Raw genomic sequence first — 18,117 nt, 5'->3', positions numbered from 1 at the left:
ACATCTTCTCTTTACTTAAAGTTCTCATTCTCATCCAATTCTTTCTTATCTCTTCTGGACAGTTTTACAAAAAAAAGTCACCAAAGATAACAGCTTGCGTTGCAGTGTTCTTTTTCAGAATCCATGATAGTCCTTTCTGTGATGACTACTTGACTGTCTGTAACAAAGTGAGGAACTAAGTCCAGGAGAATTTCTTGGTATCACTCTACCTGGATTTGCCCACCAATTGTATTCCTGCTATTACGAGTGCTTTGCTTTGCCACCACTGTTTTACATCACCTTCTTTCTATTTCCTGATTTTTATTTTCCTGATGTATTACTGTCAAGTTATTCACATGAAAATGGTGAAGATTGGTTTCAAGAGTTTATTGCTCCTGCTGTTACTTCCCAGCTGCAATTTTACTTATCTCCTCTGGACATCACAAGTAGTTTTTACAAAGGTGACCCTAATACAGCTATCAGAGAATGATAAAAATAAGTGCAGAAAACTTATAAGGAAAGGAACCCTCAAAGTCTAACCCAAACATCTTTCTGTAAATGCTGTTAAATGATAAAAGAAAAGGTATCTTAAGACTAAAATCATGATACCTGCAGTGTTGCTTCTCTTTTCCTCTCTGAGCTGTCACTTGCTTTTTAGTGACAGTATTAATTTCTCATCTCTTGCACTCCCATTGTAACTACTGTAACTGCTCTCAAGCTCCTGCCTTGCATTGACACACATCCATACTTGTGACCCAGGGAGAAACATTAGTATTTGGCACTCAGTGTATCTCAAACTTAGATTTGTCCCATCCCTCATTGCAAGTGCAGTTATCAGAGCAGTCTGTGGTCCACAAGAAACTGACACCAAGAGCCAACAGACTTTTTTTCTGGCAGGAAACTCTAAATAAAATGTGTGTTAGAGTGACAGTCCCCAAAGAAATGAAAGTTTCCTCATCTCTCTGATGTCCTCAATTATTCTTAATCTGGTTGTTCAGTCAGCACTCATAATAAGTCCACTTTTTCTGTCTCTGCTATTAATTAGAAGTGGTGTTGTTTCATTCCATGGTTTCATCCTGCAACTGCCCCAACTGACCTCAACTGCCCTAGACTTATGACCAGCTGAGTCATAACAATATACAGGCATGCTCAGTATCATACAGGACTGAGGCCTCAAATCATCCTTTTCATTTTTAATTGCTTCTTCACTTGCAGTGGTCAGCAATTAAGGTCAGTGACTGAAAAAGTGCAAAGGTCCAATGCTGATCCTATTAGTGCTGCTGAAACACACCTGTTGTTGGGAGATACTTGCAGACACAGAGGATGTGGGGTAGCAATGCTTGTGGCTTCCTTTGGCTCCTCAGCTCAAGTTAACTGTAGTTAACAATATCCATTTACTGTCAGAACTGCTTCTATGTGACATCAGAGCAAGGGTTGACAGCAGAGTGCCACAATCCCTTCATCAACACTTTCTGGAGGACCCCCTACAACTCCTTTAGGGTAACTTTTCTGTCTAATCTACTGACAGTGGAGTAGTCCCAAACAAACCTATACTTGACTCTTAAAACCTCCTACAAACCTGACCCTGAAGTGAATTTCAGCTCAGTTCATAGGCCTATAATCCTTATCTCAGATAAACAGCTAAGTAAACGACAAGCTCCAAACTGTATGTGACGTAACCACTGTGCTGTATGTGGATGTTTCAATGTCTCCTGCAGACATGGGTAAGATCTCTGTTCCTGTATAGCTGCACATCTCAAGAGCCTCTGCAATGTCTGGTATTACACTGCAGGAAGATGATCTGACAGCTTCATCTTACAGTAGTCACAGCTGCTCTTGGTAGTACTGCTTCTTCCATTTTTCTCTTATTTGCAGGCTGTAGAGGTATCTACCCAAAGTAATTCATTCACCTTCCAGTAATTCCACTGTAAATGAAAAGAGTGCACAGAGGGTTCAGATAGATTTAACAGCATGCCACTGACACTCATCTGCTGCAAGTACTATCATTGCTGAAATGACAACATGGTTTCAGGAATTTTTCTGCTGAATAAACCTGGGCAATATTAGGAAAATGCTGGTAAGCAAAGAGGAAAACATAGAATACTTAACCAATTATACACCTCCACTTTCCATCAAAGGCATCATCATGGCAATCCCTGAAGGGTTGGCTGAATCTTTGGGTTGTTAGGGAATATCAGTAGACAAAGTACTTTCTTGCCTAGGTTAACTTCCTGAGAAATTCACTCCTTTGTTCCAGATATCCACATCAGCCCTTGTTCTTGTTAACCTCAAACCATGAGACAGTATCTGACTAGAGAATAGTATCTGACATTATCTGTGAGGAGAATATACATTAGTAAATAGTAGAGGGTAAGCTGGGGCAGGCATTTGCTTGCCTGTCTTGGGATCAAGTTACCCTGAGAATATCAGCTTGTACTTGGCCTTGTGCTGCTCTAGAATGAAACAGCTCAAGCTCAATGTCTGCAAACAGCATGTAAGAACTGAGAGAAAAACATCCTTTATAGACACTTGTCCATGTCAAAAGTTACATAAGTCTGAATGGTGGGCACCTTCAACTGAAAATGAAGCACAGACAACAAAGAGGGATTCTGAGAGACAATCAAATCCATCCTTCTGCCTGATAGCAGCATTCAATTTACTCAAACCATTCCTGACAGAGGCTTGTCTATTCACGTTTTAAAATTTTCAAAAAACAGACTGTCCACAGGCCTCCTCTTCTAATGTTCAACTGAATGAACTCGGTTCTATTTTTCCTAAGTCCAACTAAAATTTTCCCTGATGAAATTTAAGCCCATTATCAACTGACCAATTCCTTGTGATCATGAAAAATACTTTGTAGCTTCCATTTTTTCTTTCATTTATTTGATATTATACTAACTGCAAAGCAATTTTAACCTTGAGAAAGATTTTTGCCCTCTGAGATACTTGGAATTTTAATCTAACATTTATTCTTGAAGTCTAGTATGAGTTCAGTTCATGTGGTAACATGAACTTTGTTCACTTTGTTCACTGGTAACAATACAAAGCTGAACACGAGTTATAGAAAACAATAATGATAATGTGTGAGCTCTGAATGTGGAAAAAGAGAAGAGAAAATACCAGAAGTGGCAAAAGGGCTGTCACAAGTTTGTTAGACCACACGTTCTCAAAGGTGATGTGCTGTGCATGGCACACAATCCAAATTGTTCAGGAACCCTAAATATGGTCAAGATATTTGAAAAATGAGCATGAGAGTGGAATAATGTTGAAAAATACAAGAACTATTGTCAGAATACAAAGTGTATGAAGAACAAAATACCACTTCATGGGGTTTTGAAGTCTTTGAAGATCAAATATTTACTTTTGTTTTATCAAAACATGTTTTATGAAATTTCACCCTGTCTGACTGGAGTTTCTGCTCTTGAAATACAGAACCTACCCCACTGGAAATGGTAGCAAAGCAATGTGCTCCATGAAAGCTTTACTGTTTTAAAAATATCTATTTTGACAGACAAAATTGCAACTGATTCTAATTAGAAATCTGATTAAGCAAAAGCTAGATAAATCAAATGCCAAGTAGCAAGTAAAAAATAGATTTATGTTTTAACTAGTAACTGAAAATCTCTTGTCCGAGAAGATGCTTAACTTGATCTTCTTACAGGCTGCTAGTATAATTATCTTGCAGATGTTGGCGAATAATGAAAGTTGGATCAAAACCTTAGATCTCAGCCCAGTGCTACTGGGATTCAGAGGATTGTTCTTTTCAATTAAAAAAAAAGCACATTCAGTTCATTATGTTACTGCTCTTATTTTCCTGACAGATTAACAAGAATACTAAGATTTAAAGAGAGGGATGGAGGGGGTGAGTGTACTGTCACTTCCTCTGGGATACATAAGAAACAATAACACTGAGGCCAAAGAACTTAGTCCTATTCAGGAACCCAATCAATCTTAGAATTTAAGAAAAGGCTTTTATAGACTCTGTTTCCGATCCTTTCTCTGGTTTCTGGGCCACACTTCAGTGATTGAAATGCTGTCCACGATTCACTGATGAGCCAGCAAAACCCCTGAATGGTAATGAGAACCTTCCAGTAGAAACAGTCACAGCACAGCACTGTTGCTAATTTGTCACTGTGAGGCAAACCGCATTACACACAAGGGTGAAAGGACAATTTAAAAATCGATTGCCTGCCAGTTTAAATATCTATTAATAATTATGGGTTTGCTTTTGAGTTCTGCACTGCTCATTTAATCGTAATATCTTCCTCATCACATAACTGACTTTGGAAAACAGCGTCTGTCTACAAGGTGACACGAAATGTTGAAACTCCCAGACATCCTTTACTCCTCTCAGCAAAAGCTCATGGATAATTCATTAACTTTCCATTTTGGGGTTTTGGGGGGGTTTTAAGCTTTAGTTTTTTTCTTAAAGCAACTCTGACATTTTCTTCAGAATAAGTCTCCCTGAGTACTTAAAATTATATGAGTGGATATTCATCATGAATTCAGGTGATAGGACAATGAGTAATGGGTTCAAACTATAGAGAGAACATTTAGGTTAGACATACAGAAGAAATCCTTTACTGTGAGGGTGGTGGTGAGGCACAGGAGCATATTGCCCAGGGAAGTTGTGGATGCCCCATCCCTGGCAGAGTTCAAGACCAGGTTGCACAGGGTATTGAGCAACCTAGTCAAGTGGTAGGTGTTTCTGTCCATGGCAGAGGGCTGGAACTAGATGATCTGTAAAATCCCTTCCAACCCAAAGCATGCAATGATTCTATGATCCTATATGTAGGCAATAAGAAAAATATTTGTAGTGATTTTTTAACGGAAGGTATGAAATGAATTCTATGTCTTTTCATGCATTTGGATTGGTGTGCTTGAGCTTGTTATGGACAAATCAGTAGCCAATTTAATATGAAGTAATTTTATTTTGCCATTTTAAAAATAATAACAGTCTGAAATAGCCACAATAAAAGAGACAACCTCGATCCCAGGTTATCGAAGTTGGGTGAACATAGAGGCGGTCACAAATGAACCAGTTCTCCCCCTTTCACAATTGCCTCGATCCAGTGGTCAGGTTTTATACAGCTTTTCTCCCCTGAGGCAGTTTTATTGTTAGTTGGTATCTGAAATACATATTCATATGTTTTCTTTCTCTGGCCACTTGGTCCTGAATGCTCCTTCCCCGCAGAGTTCGATGCCTGAATGAGGTTCCGAGAAATCGGTATTTGGATGCTGATGGTGACATTTCTGGGTCTTCCTCTTCTAGACTGGCATTGTGTTAATCACCAGAGGAGGCAGGTGGCTCTTCCTTGATGGATGGGACATCTCCTGCTTCGCCATTCCTTTTGGTTGCCAATCTGGGCTTCGCCCTGCTATTGTCTGGAGTCTCTACGGTTGCAAATCAGTCTTGGCAAGCAGGAGAGTTTCCACAGCTTGGTGGAAACCCTCTGCTTGTAATACAGTTTATAGTTTTTAACAGATAGAACACAAATTTATCCCAAAATATCTATCACAAGCTGATGTTTTGATCTGAAATATCTTTTAGGTTGCACTTCTTGCACAGATATGATGAATCAATGCATAGCAGTGTCCTCTCACACCTGGCAGGCGCACAGGCTAGCTCAGTTCTGCACTGCCACAGCGAGGATCGGTCGGGGTTACAGGCAGGACAAGTAACCTCCTCCCGGTGGGCTCTTGGTTCCCCACACCAGCGAGTGGACCTGATGGAGTTGCGACTGTGGCGACGGAAAAAGAGTCATCTCTCTTTAGGCAGGGTATAAGGTAGTTTATTAAGGGGAGTCTGGCAAAGAGCTCCGCCTCAGACCACTGCTGCCCAGAGAGAGCAGAGATCAAAGCTTGACAGCCACTTATAAATGGGGGAGGGCTGACAACAGGTCAGCCAACCAGGGAACATGGGGGTAGTAACAGGGGTGTCAACCTTTGAACCACTAACAAATCACAGGAGGGTAGGAGGGGATTCCCCAGGCACCAGCCTACCACTCAACACCTCTCCTGGATCTTTCCAGAATCCAGGGAAGGGTCTCGAAGTGACAGACAGGGTGACCACGAGGAGAGGGGGGGATTGACAGGGACAGGTGCAGGGGAGGAATGATTGACAGAAAACGACTGGTTAAATAATTAACTCATAAGAGGGGAAACTATTACAGAACACGGGTGTACAGTGGACTGAACCATTACAAAAATAACTTAAAAATCTTACAAAAATAACTTAATAACTTAATAAAACAACTCTCACACCACTACATCAATGCATAGATTTGATGAATCGATGCTCCAGCTCCCGGGGGTCCTAGTGTTTAGGACCTGGCTTGAAACTACATTCAGCTTCATATGAAAATCTGCAGCAGGAGGATTCCCAGCTATGGGCACCAAGTCCGCTCGCTGAAGTGCATGGGCAGTGAATGAAATCCAGGGAACTGATTCAGCACCTATAAATAAATACTGATGGACTCACTAAGGCCCTCTCCTCGAGGAAGTGTGGTACTGACAACACATCGAGATAAACTGATAAAAGAGGAAAGCCTCTGGAATTTGCAAGCTCTTCCCTAATGCTGGTCACATTTTCCGTGTCTTCCGCAAGAAGCAGGCTCCAGCCTGCGCAGATGCTTCGGGGCCTTTATTCAGGCACCTGTGCAGAGCAGCCGCCATTCCCGGCGGTGCGCTGGAAACAGGCCTCTCTCCATCGCCCTCAGCAGCGCCCGCCATTGCTCCCTGGGGCTGTGGGCACCCCGGGGACCCCCTTGGCACCCCCTTGGCACCCCCCTGGCACCCCCTTGGCACCCCCTTGGCAAGGGCGGTGCAGCTGGAAGGGGCGGGGAAGGTGCGGCGGGCCGCGGCCGGGGAGCGGGGGCGAGGGTAAGCGAGGTGGGGCTCTGTGGCCCGCCGGAAGGGTGCTGGGCAGGTGGTCAGGCTGAGCAGCCGGGTTTCTTCAGCGGCTCTCGCCTGCTTTCTTTTCCAACTCCCTGCTACCAGCGCTAATGCCTTTTAAACGAATTCTGAGATGCCTGTTGCTATTTTGATGGAAGCTTTCATGTAATCACCGGGCTTGCAGATGGAGAAAGAGCAAGAAGGCTTGGCAAAACTGCAGCTGATCAAAAACAGCTTGAAGAGGGAGAAATATGATCTAGTACATGTGTAAATATGTACCGTAAACACGTACTAGCGTCAGTTTGCCTTTTGGTATTTGCAATCCAGTCGCTGCTGACTCCATTACCCGAGGCTGGTGGAGCTACTCTGCTGTGGACTACAGCGGTGAGCTCAGGGGAGTCATGGTCAAATCAAGTCTGAAAAGGAATTAAACAATGTAAGTGACCTTTGAAATGTGCCCATTTCAGCATTCCCCTTTGCAGGAAGGAGGGAAGGAAGGAAGGGAGGAAGCAAGCAAGCAAGAAAGGAAACAAGCAGGCAGGTGAGGCCTGCACTGGAAGATGAAGATGGACAGAGGGATCATGTCTGACAGTCCTGGAAAGCATGAACATAAATATATCTGCTGTGGCCATGTATGGGGCACAGCTGGGGTAGGCACTGTCATAGGGGGAACCTCATCTTGGAGGTGGGGAATGGACATTTTTAGGGGCAGTGAAGCCTGTGGTGTGCATGGGGGAGGTCTGTGGTTGGCCCCATGGGTATGTGAAATGCTGCCCCGTCTGGGGGCAGACAAGGCAGGAGCCCTGCCCATGCTCAGCAAGTGGCACTGGCCAGGCCTGGGAGGTGGGGTTATGTTTTCTGTGGGGTGGCTAACTTGGATCTGCACTAGTCTAGTCATAATCATTTTTTTTTTTTCCTTTAGATAAAGTGAGATTTTGCCAGTGACTGGAGTGACCATTCACATGCCATGGAAAATGTCCTGCTAAGCCTGTTATAACAATCACCGACATGGAGGCACACATTTTGGCACATGCATTTAGGCATAGGCATTGATTTGGAGGAGATACAGGCCCTCTGGAAAATTATCACAAGGGGCGATTTTATATCCATTATCTATTCACTCATTTTGAGATGCAGAATTTCTTATGCCACTTTAAGAACCCTTCCCAGTACACTAAAGGGCTAGTAATGATGAATCCAATTCCTTCAATAAATGTCCTCCATTGAGTCTTTGAAAACCGATATAGTCATAGACAAAGACCCTCTAACTAATTAAAGTTAGACAGTGGTATGTTTATTCACCAGCGGGCAGCACGGGAGTCATCTCCGAAAGGCGTGGCCGCTCTGAACAAGGCTCTTTGCTCTCTATTTATTTTCCAAGATTTTACATACAATGCATATGCATAACCCCAGCACCTCCCATCCCCGCTCTGTATTAAAATGAGGCTATTCGTCCTTCACGCGTGCGCAGTTCTTCTCCTGAATTGGGTCGGTGGTCTCGAATTGGGTCAGTGGTCTCAAAGGATGAAGTCAGGAGAGTCTTCATCAGGTCTCTGTGACCCTCTGGCACTGTCCAAGGTCCCCTGCTTCGTGATTGATTAATACCAAGTCCAGGTGCTGGCCATTGTTCTTAGTGGTTTCAATCTGTTCTTATGATGGTTCACTTAATCCACTTTTTCTATAAATAAGCTCATAATACAACAGTTAGCTCTAGCTTGGGCATCTAATAATCATTAACCTACCATTTACTAATCTAACTTACATCTTGATCAATATAAATTTCTTCTAACCCTTAGCTAGAATCTTAACTCTTTAAAATCATGTCTCACCATTATGCTTTATGGACCCTTGCTACCTTTCCCTTTCTGTAAGAATCTGTGATTTGTAGTATGAATTTCTATCGTTCTACTGATATAGCTACACTACCTGTCTCAATATATTATTATACAATACTTGCCATCCCAAAGTAGCCAACAAACTGCCTCTTTCTGCTCTTGAAAGGTGTAGTTAAACACTAGAGAGTGAACTGGGTCTGTTCAAAATGGGCCAGTCCTCTCATTTCTGAGAGACTGCAGTCTCCCCTGTATTCAGATTTTCTCCTAGGGGACCTCTGGTCTGGGCTCAGTCCTCTCCGGATCGCTGCCATCTGACTGATTTCTTTGTTTTGAGCAATTGAAACCTGTTGCAGCTTAAAATATTTCAAGACAAACTCTTGCTTGTCTCCTTGAACCTGTCATCCTAGTATATAAGGAATTGTAACTAGTATTTACAGTCAATTTAGCTATCCATCTTGGCAGGAAGTGAAGCATCTTTTTTGTAAGAGATGTGATGCTTCTGTGCATCTCAGTGGAGAATTCTTTTTCCATTTAAAGTACAGCAGTCTTCACATTTTTGCAACCACAAAAGCATTGCATAGTGTAATTGGAAGGAACACTTACTCTTCCCAAACTGATACAGTCTTCTATCCTTTACTTAGGAATAACAAGTACTAATACCATTACTTGGCATGCAATAGCTATTTGGAAAACTTTCCATCCAGGTTTTTCCTGCCAGCTCCAGGTGTCTTTGACAAGTAAAAAGTCTTTATGGTAGTTTCCAACAATTTATGTTGCATAGCTTAATTCTAGTTCTTTGTTAGATATCTCAAAAAGCTATGGGGTTTCTCATTTCTAATTATGTTGCATAGCTTAATTCTAGTTTTTTGTTAGATATCTCAAAAAGCTATGGGGTTTCTCATTTCTAATTAAGTTACCTCTTCCTGGGGGATTCTTTTATGAGTACCACAGACTGTACTCCTCACCTGCTGTTAATTTCTTGCCAGCTATCATGCACTGTATTTTCTTGTTCCTACTGCAAAAACGTCATATGAAAGTCACAGAATCACAGAACAGGTCAGGTTGGAAGAGGCTGCAGAGGGTCATCTGATCCAAGCTCCCTGCTCAAGCAGGGTCATCCCAGAGCACATTGTACAGGATTGGGTTGAGATGGCTCTTGAGTATCTCCAGTCGGGGAGGATCCACAGCCTCTCTAGAAAATCTCAGTGCTCAATCACCCAGACAGTAAAGAAGTTCTTCCTCATATTTAGGTGGAACTTTCTGTCCATCAGGTTCTGTCCATTACCTCTTGTCCCATTGCCCGGCACCACCGAGCAGAGCCTGGTCCATCCTCTGACACCCTTCCATCAGAGACTTACAAACATTGATGAGGTCCCCTCTCAGTCTGCTGCCTCCGCTGAGGCGTAGCGACCTGGTTCAGGAACCACACGGCAGCCACAGCCAGGCTGCTCGGGCCACCAGCTCACAGACACCAGTGTGGTGGACGGCAAATGGCGTTTTATTAACTGATTACATCGGTTTATAAAACTTCTGTTTGCTACATCACTTCCGTCTGCTTACGTTACAAACTACGTGTTGCTTATCTTATCAAGGACACTAAACAACTAAGTGTTGAGGGAGGGGTTCTGTCTACCCGCACAACGCGATATCTTCCGACCGCCTGTCCCTAATCTCCCGCATTAGTCATATCTTCTCAACACTGAGCAAGCCTAGCTCCCCCAGGTCTCCTTGTGAGAGTGAGGCCTTAGTACCTTACTCATCTTTGTAGCCCCACACTGGACTCCAGGAGCTCCATCTCTCTCTTGTCCTGAGGAGTGCAGAACTGGACACAGCACTCCAGAAGAGGCCTCCCTAGGGCTGAGTAGAGGAGTAGGATTACCTTCCTTGTCCTGCTGCCAGTGCTCTTCCTAGTGCACCCCAGGACACCACTGTCCTTCCTGGTCCCCAGGGCACACTGCTGGCTCAGGGACAGCTTGCTGTCCACAGGATGCCCAGGTGCTTCTCCACAGAGCTGCTTTCCAGCAGGTCAGCCTCCAGCCTGTGCTGGTGCCTGGGGTTATTCTTCTCCAGGTGCAGTCCTAATTGCTGACACTTCTACTTTAAACATTTTCTTTCTCCAATGTATTTTTTCATGTAAATGGTACAAGGTTAACAGTAGTCGCAGAGAGCTACATTTAAATGCCCTGTAATTTGAGAGCTGTAGCCTTCACTCAGGAAACAGGAAGCAGTAGCTAGAGTCTCCTTATGCCTACCACAGGATACTTGAGCAGTCTCTTGTTGAGCTAGTGGACAAAGTGGGAGAGGAGACAATAACACAATCACTGCCATTCTTGTCCTGTGTAAACCATGATTCATCAGAAGTGCTCTAAACACCTGAGCAGACTGGTACTGTAGGACAGAGTGATGCACAAGCAACTAATTTCTGACTTGTGAGCTAGGTGCTGACCACTATTGCCAGGAGAGGCTATTTAGATATTCAGGAACATTTTCTGCTGCAAAGGTGTGCTTGCATACTTCCAAAGTTACATAGCAAATTAGTTGGAGTTTTGAAGATCTCAATTTTGAACATAGATTAATGAAATGACAGCTGGTAGGTGCTGGCAAAAAGCTGCATGATGATAACATTCGTCATTATCAGGATAAGCTAAATAGTGTGAGACATCTAGTGATAAGAATCAGAAAATGACCTCATTTGGTTTGGTTTGGTTTTATGGTGGTGTTTTGCTGTTGTCGGGGTTTTTTTGTTTGTTCATTTGTTTTCTTTGTTTGATTGTTTTGTGGGGTTTTTTGTTTGTTTGTTTGTTTGTTTTGGGGGGGTGTTGTTTTGGGTTTTCCCTCTTCCCTGTCCCCTGCAAGGGAAAACAGTAGGAAAAATCCTACCAGGATCAATGGGCACATGGTTTTATTGTTCTAACTGTATGATGTAAAAAGAAGAGAGCTTCTTAGTCCTATTGCTCTTACTACTGATCAAAGCTGGATCTGAAAACCATTTTTTTCTCTTCTAAGGCCAAAGGAAGCATCTTGCTCACTTTGGAAGAGGTGGGAACGAAGAGGATACTCCATAGGTGTGCAAGACTTTCCTGGCGGCAAATAGGAAAAGGTGGTAATAGCAATTGCATTTGCCTTTCTTTAATCTTCTTCTTTCTGGAAGTTTCCCCTGACTTGCATTGGCATTTCAGTCTTGGTGACTAAAACACAGAGCATCCTGACACAGACAATTGCCTGAACAAATACAGTGGGTTTTGGCATGGTTTGCGCTGGAGGATACACCTGAGTGGGGATGAGGGGTCCCTGTGAAGCAGAGGAAGGGAAGCAGTGACATTGATTGGCAGATCTTCCTCAATTTTTTTAAGCTTTTCAGTTTTCCTTTTTCATTACAAATCACTGAATTGAAAACACAGACGTAGAATTCCTCTATATTGAGATGTATTTTTTTGTGGAGTATATAATGTATGACGCCTTCAAGGAGAGTTTTGTACAGCTTGGCACATTCACCAGTTTGTGGGGGGGGGAACAAACAAACAAACAAAAAAACCTATCAACAACAACAAAAACAAATCAAAACAAACAAACAAAAAAACCACTAAAACAAACAAATTAAAAAGCCCCACCCCACCCCCCCCCCCCAAAAAAAAAAAAAAAGAAAAAGAAAAAATCAAAAAACCCCAACCCACTGTGGTAGTAAGTGCTGGTAAAGGGCTTGCAGTGGGAAGGTTTAAAACAGGCATTAAGGGGAAATCTGAGTAAAGCTTTTTAGGAGACAGTACATACTTTTCCCACTAGGTGGTGGAAATCTGCCACCATCCAGAGCTTTAAAAAACAGGAAAATACTCACATAATTATGAAGGGCAGGCTGAATTAAGATAGAAAATAGCTGTAATAACAGCTTATGATGTATCGATTAAAACGAGTTCTCTGCCTGTCGAAGAGACAATCATAGAAAATTATTCTTAATGTTATCCCCGACACAAAGGCAAGAATGTCAGTTAGGGAGGTTTTCTGATGTTTTAGAAAAGGAAATGAAAGGATAATTTAATCTAAATGAATTTTCTCACCCTTTACAGAAGGACTTTCATCTGTAATTTCAGACCCTAGGAACTCAGGAAACAAATCTATCATACATTTATTTATCTTCAACTGACAAAATATATTTTTTAAATTAGCAGTTTTAATTAACATGCATCATAGATCTCTCACAGCTCAGGACTTGCTGCCATGTAAACATTGTTTCTAAAGGTTGTCCTCATGGTGGCAGTAAAACAATCATTCACAACAGATTTGAAAACCACACCATTTTATGTTGTTTTTGGCATGATTCATGGCTGGAACAGCAGAGACAAAGCAGATGCTCTGGTGCTAACATCACAGAAGGAGCAAGGCTTCGGGAGTTCTTCTAGTACAACACCAACAGACAACTGTTGCTGACTTTATTCCATGCATTTTTCTTCAAAGCTACACCCAAGCCATACCTGACATATGATTCATGTTTTAAGATGAAAGCCACTGTCACAGTGTTCAAAGACATTGAGGACATATTGTTTTCACTGAAATTTATGGCTCTTATGGCACATCTCAGAGGTGAAGTCATCAACACACCATTTTGGAAAAAAAAGAAAAATTATCAGATACCTTCAGCTACTGAGATGCAGGTAATCAGTGCTCTTTTGGTCCTGCCAGTGAGGGTCATACCAGCTCTGGTTCTTCATGGCATTGCCAGGGAACATGATTTTGCCATGTGATCTCTGTCCTTGGCCTGTCTGATCTCTGAGCAGCTTCCACCTTGCATGGGTACCCGCTGATCTGTGTGGTGGCTGTGGTTCTTGCTCTTACCATGAAGAGGTCTTGCATTCCTAAGTATGACCAACACCATTTTCCATCTTCTGCCATCTTCTGAAAAACTTGCCTCTGCACTGCTCTTCCATGCTGCTCTCCTTTACTCCCAGAGTCAGACCATGACTTCTGGCTGTGGTTTATGTAGAGATGTTGCAAGCAGGGAGGCTGTGCAGAGCTAGATTAGCTTCACACCCAGCAGCCTTGTAGCCAGAGTGCCAGTCCTTCTGTCCTCACATTGGTATGCCAGGATACCTGGGTGCATTTCCTACCTGATTGCCAGGCATTAGTGGAGCATACAGTGGTTATTCTAAAAGTAGTGTAACATACTCCTCAATGAGTTAACCACTCATGGACTTGCATCGTTACTGAAGCTGATATATGTTTTTCTGAGGGGTTTTTATGGTGGTGTTGTGGATTTTTTGGGAGGGGTGTTGTGTTTGTTTGTTTATTTGTTCTGAGAAAAATACTGTGTTGCTGCTCAACTGAGGTCTAACCCAAGTGTTCTGGCTACATATACTCCAAGATTGCACGCCCAGGTAAGACTTGACATGCAATGCTGTAGTGATGAATGACAGCAAATCTCCAGTTAGCTAGCAAAACTTAGGTGTGATCATAAATAGATTACATTTCTCCTGTTAATTAAAGTTGGGGTTTTCTTCCCCAAGTGTTTTTTATGGACCACCGATAACCACAGCAAATAATACTGTGTTGAAATTTCTAATAAAGGAGATGGGTATCCCCTTTTTATGTGATTTCTGGAGTGTCATTCAAAAAGTTAAGTTTTTTGAAGAACTCAAGATAGCCTCATTTTCTATTCTGCCTAAATATAAGGAGTGGATTTTCTGCATTCCACAGGTCTCTCTAATAGTTTCCAGAAATCTAGTTTTCATTAAATGTTGCACCTAATTTTAGACCTCTCATTTTGAAATGTTATCTTTCACCCTCAAAAATATAGGATCACTTACATAAAGGTTATTTTAGAAGCTTCTATTACACAGGATCGCATTAGCAATCCAAAACATTTCTTCTCTATGTGGTGACTTCCAGCCAGGACAATATTATTAAATTGCAGGAATTACAGTACTTTTCTTCAAGTTTATTTGGATGAGAGATGGCTTCTCTGGGGGCACCTTAGAGCATCCTGTCTGTATGTGTGGGAAATGTGTTAAGGAGAGCGAGCCAGACTCTACAAATGAGTCCTTGGCAGGATGATGAGAGACAAAGAGCATAAAGTGCCACGAGAGGGGTTCTCACTGGATATAAGGTGGAAATTTTTCACGAGGACAGTCAGGTACTGGTGTGGGCTTCTTAGAAATGTTGCACTCTCTCAGCCCCGGAGTTTTTCAAGAACTGTGTAGATAAATCTTAAGGAACTTGCTTTGAGCTCACAGGTAACCCTGCTTTGAGAAGAAGGTTGGACTACTCCTGAGACCTCTCCCAATCCTAGTTATCCTATGATTTTGTTTATTCAAATTTGTTGACATTATTAATTCCTACCACAAAACATGTGTTCAGTGCAGTAATCTTTGGTTTGATCCACCACTGAGAGGTGACACCACTACCAGTAACTCTGATGGCCCAAGGTCAGTTTGCCAGGATGAAATATTCCCAAGAGATTGTGGATCACTGAATTCAACATGGCATCAGATGATTTGTTGGAAAGTCTGCTTAGGGATTTCTTTAGCACTGAAATTGTAACTCTGAAGAGAGATAAGCAAAACAGCAATCTGAAGAAATTGGGTTTTTTTATCCATTCTTGTATGTCTGGTGTGATTAGGTAGCTCCCAACATAAAGCAGTTGCTCAAACTACTAGTGGTGCATATGTTCCCTTTCCATGTGCTATTTTTAGTGTAAGCTCTTTGTGGTAGGTGCTGGGGTTTTTATCTTTTATTTTGACTAGAACAAAGCAAATTCAAATTCAGATGGTCTTAGGAATCATAATAAAACAAATGATATTCAAGTCAGACACACGTACAATACATCCACACATCCGTGGTAATTGGAAGATGTTGTAAATTCCCTTAGTGCAAGATTAGTGCAAGAAGGAGAAAGAAAGCAAGGTAAGCAAGATGCTTGGAGGACAGAGCACTTCATATATGAGGGTACTTTGAAGCCAGTCACTCTGGCTGGCTGCTTCAGTGCTGTGGCTTTTGTAATTCGTACCACTAGGGCAAAAAATGATTTTCAGAGCTGTGAACTGGAGAGACAAGCAAAGGACAGGTAGAAAGTGAGAAGGAAACTTGATGGAGCAATAATTGTACTCTCCTAATTCCTATATTCTAAATGGCTGTCCATGTGTGAAAAGGAAAATTATAATACCTGCTTAAATAAGAGTATGAATATGGAATTGAAGATAAAAGTATGAAATGAGTCAGTAGTAATAATAATAATAATATTACAGTTGTATAATTTGTGTGCATGCTTGTGTTTTCTGAGAGGCTGACAAGAGTGTTTTATGCATGAGTGGAACTAGTAGAAATCTCTATGTGTCTGTGAAGATCATTGGGAAAAAAAAAAACATCTAAAAAGTGAAAAGTGAAGTGATCTATTAGTACTCATATCTGGATAAGGAAGCTAATGCTGGTGCACCAATACCTTCCCTTCTAGCATTTTCCGATTTCTGAATGTCTGAAATAGGAATCTTAATACTCTTTTGCCACAAGTATTTTATATTACACACAGACATATATGCATGTGTACGGACATGCCCAAATGCACACATGTAAACTGTATTAAATTCACATGAAACTAAGCACATAAAATAGAAAAAATTTAAAAATTCTATTTTTTCCTCTAAAATGCCTTAATCCTTACAGATACAGTTGCAAAAACAGATTAAAAAATCCAGAAATGTAGGGTCATACAGATGTAATATTTCATCTTAACACGTACTTTTAAAGGAAAAGTTATCACATTTAATCTTGATTTAAAAAATGCTTTTATCCAATCAGGGCAATTTTACACTAGTCTGCAAGATTGCTTGGTAAGCATGAGACAAATTCCAAGTGTTAAGCATTATGTCTGAAACTGAAATGATGGGAAATTGCAGACTGAACCTCTTATAGGAGAAATCTTCCTATATTTCAAGGTCCAGAATCACATAAATCCCTTTTTAGACTCCCTAAATTTATGATTAAGAGAAATGGTTTCACCTGCTCTTTTACTGAAAATATCCCCATCTCAAATTTCTACCATTTTTCTTTCTACCATGAAGCTGATTTGAAGATTTTTTTTTCTCAATTTAATAACCAACATGATCTTAATTTTACAAATGAAGAGAAAATCCTGAACCCACAGACAGCAAGAGTACTTTAACCTGTTCACAGGTAAGCCAATGGGGTTTTTTTAATGAATTCTCAACAAATATTAATGATAACTTGAAACTTTTTTGGTACATATTGCTGTTGTGTAAGATCACAGTCACCAACCATCATGCAAAGCTAGGACAGATATGGCTGCTGATACCAGTTGCTTAAATAATGAGGGCAAGATTGCATCAAGCCTTCTGTAAATTTCTGTGGTGGTGAGAACTACCCTTTTTTCCTTTGTTACATCCGAGTCAGTAAAAACTTCTACTCGTCTGAGCAAATAGCTTCCTTCCTGTAACGTTTTCCTCATATGTATATGAATGGGAGTTTTGCCACTGATTTTAGAGTTTTCCACCCAGTTATGTCTAGAACTAGGTGCAGGTATGTACCTGGAAGCTCCTGCAAACTTGCCAAGTGACTGAAGCTGTATCTGTCTCCCTGTGGCTCCTGGGAATGTTCATTCTGCCTGAAATACTGTATTCCCTACATGATAGAGGAAAATGTCAGTTGAGGCAATGTACATAAAAAGTCCTCAACTCCTTGCTGAGGATTATGAACTAAGAGCTGGATCTTCCATATCCTGTTAACAATGCTCTGCGTTGCTGACTATATATTTTTCTCATTCTTGTGTTCTGAATTTGTACATGAATCCTGAACTATTCACTCTTGATATGAAGTGCCCAGTTTCACAAAAAGGACGGAGAATATCCCTTAGTGCAGATTCCTTGTAGCCCTGTAAAGACAGCACTCAGTTGTGTGTGTGTTCCTGACAGCCTGAAGCCAAAGAGCTTAATTTGGATTTGCCTGCCCTGCTCCTCGGTCCCTGGGGAGTGCAGAGGCACGGGGAGTCCTGCTGCCTGCTGGGCTGCAGGGTGAGCGCTGCCCCGGGTCACAGCTCCCCTGGCACCTGCAGCAGCAGCAGGGAGGGAGATTTCCAGGCTTACCCCAAAAGCTCTGCCTCAGATCTGCCGAGGGAAAGTATGACTTCTATTCTGGACCGCTGTCCTTGGCCGACATTTACAGTTTCTTAAGACACCCCATGGCATGAGAGCTATAAAAAAAGAACAGTGTTAGAGGAAAAGAGAAAGAAAATGGGTCCAACAGCAAAGGTGAAATGAAGAATATGACTCTATTACTGGGACATGCATGCGAAACAGGAGCAGATCAATTTCAGTCTAGCCCAAATTGTTTAATGCACTGTCAGCTCTCGTGTCAAATATTAGCATCATTCACTCCTTAGAAGAAAACTGGTACAAGCAGCAGGTTT

This window comes from Hirundo rustica, chromosome 4, assembly GCF_015227805.2.
Source record: "Hirundo rustica isolate bHirRus1 chromosome 4, bHirRus1.pri.v3, whole genome shotgun sequence".
In the NCBI taxonomy this organism is placed as follows: Eukaryota; Metazoa; Chordata; class Aves; order Passeriformes; family Hirundinidae; genus Hirundo; species Hirundo rustica.
The sequence above is the reverse complement of the archived record's forward strand: the minus strand, read 5'-3'. Positions refer to the sequence as shown.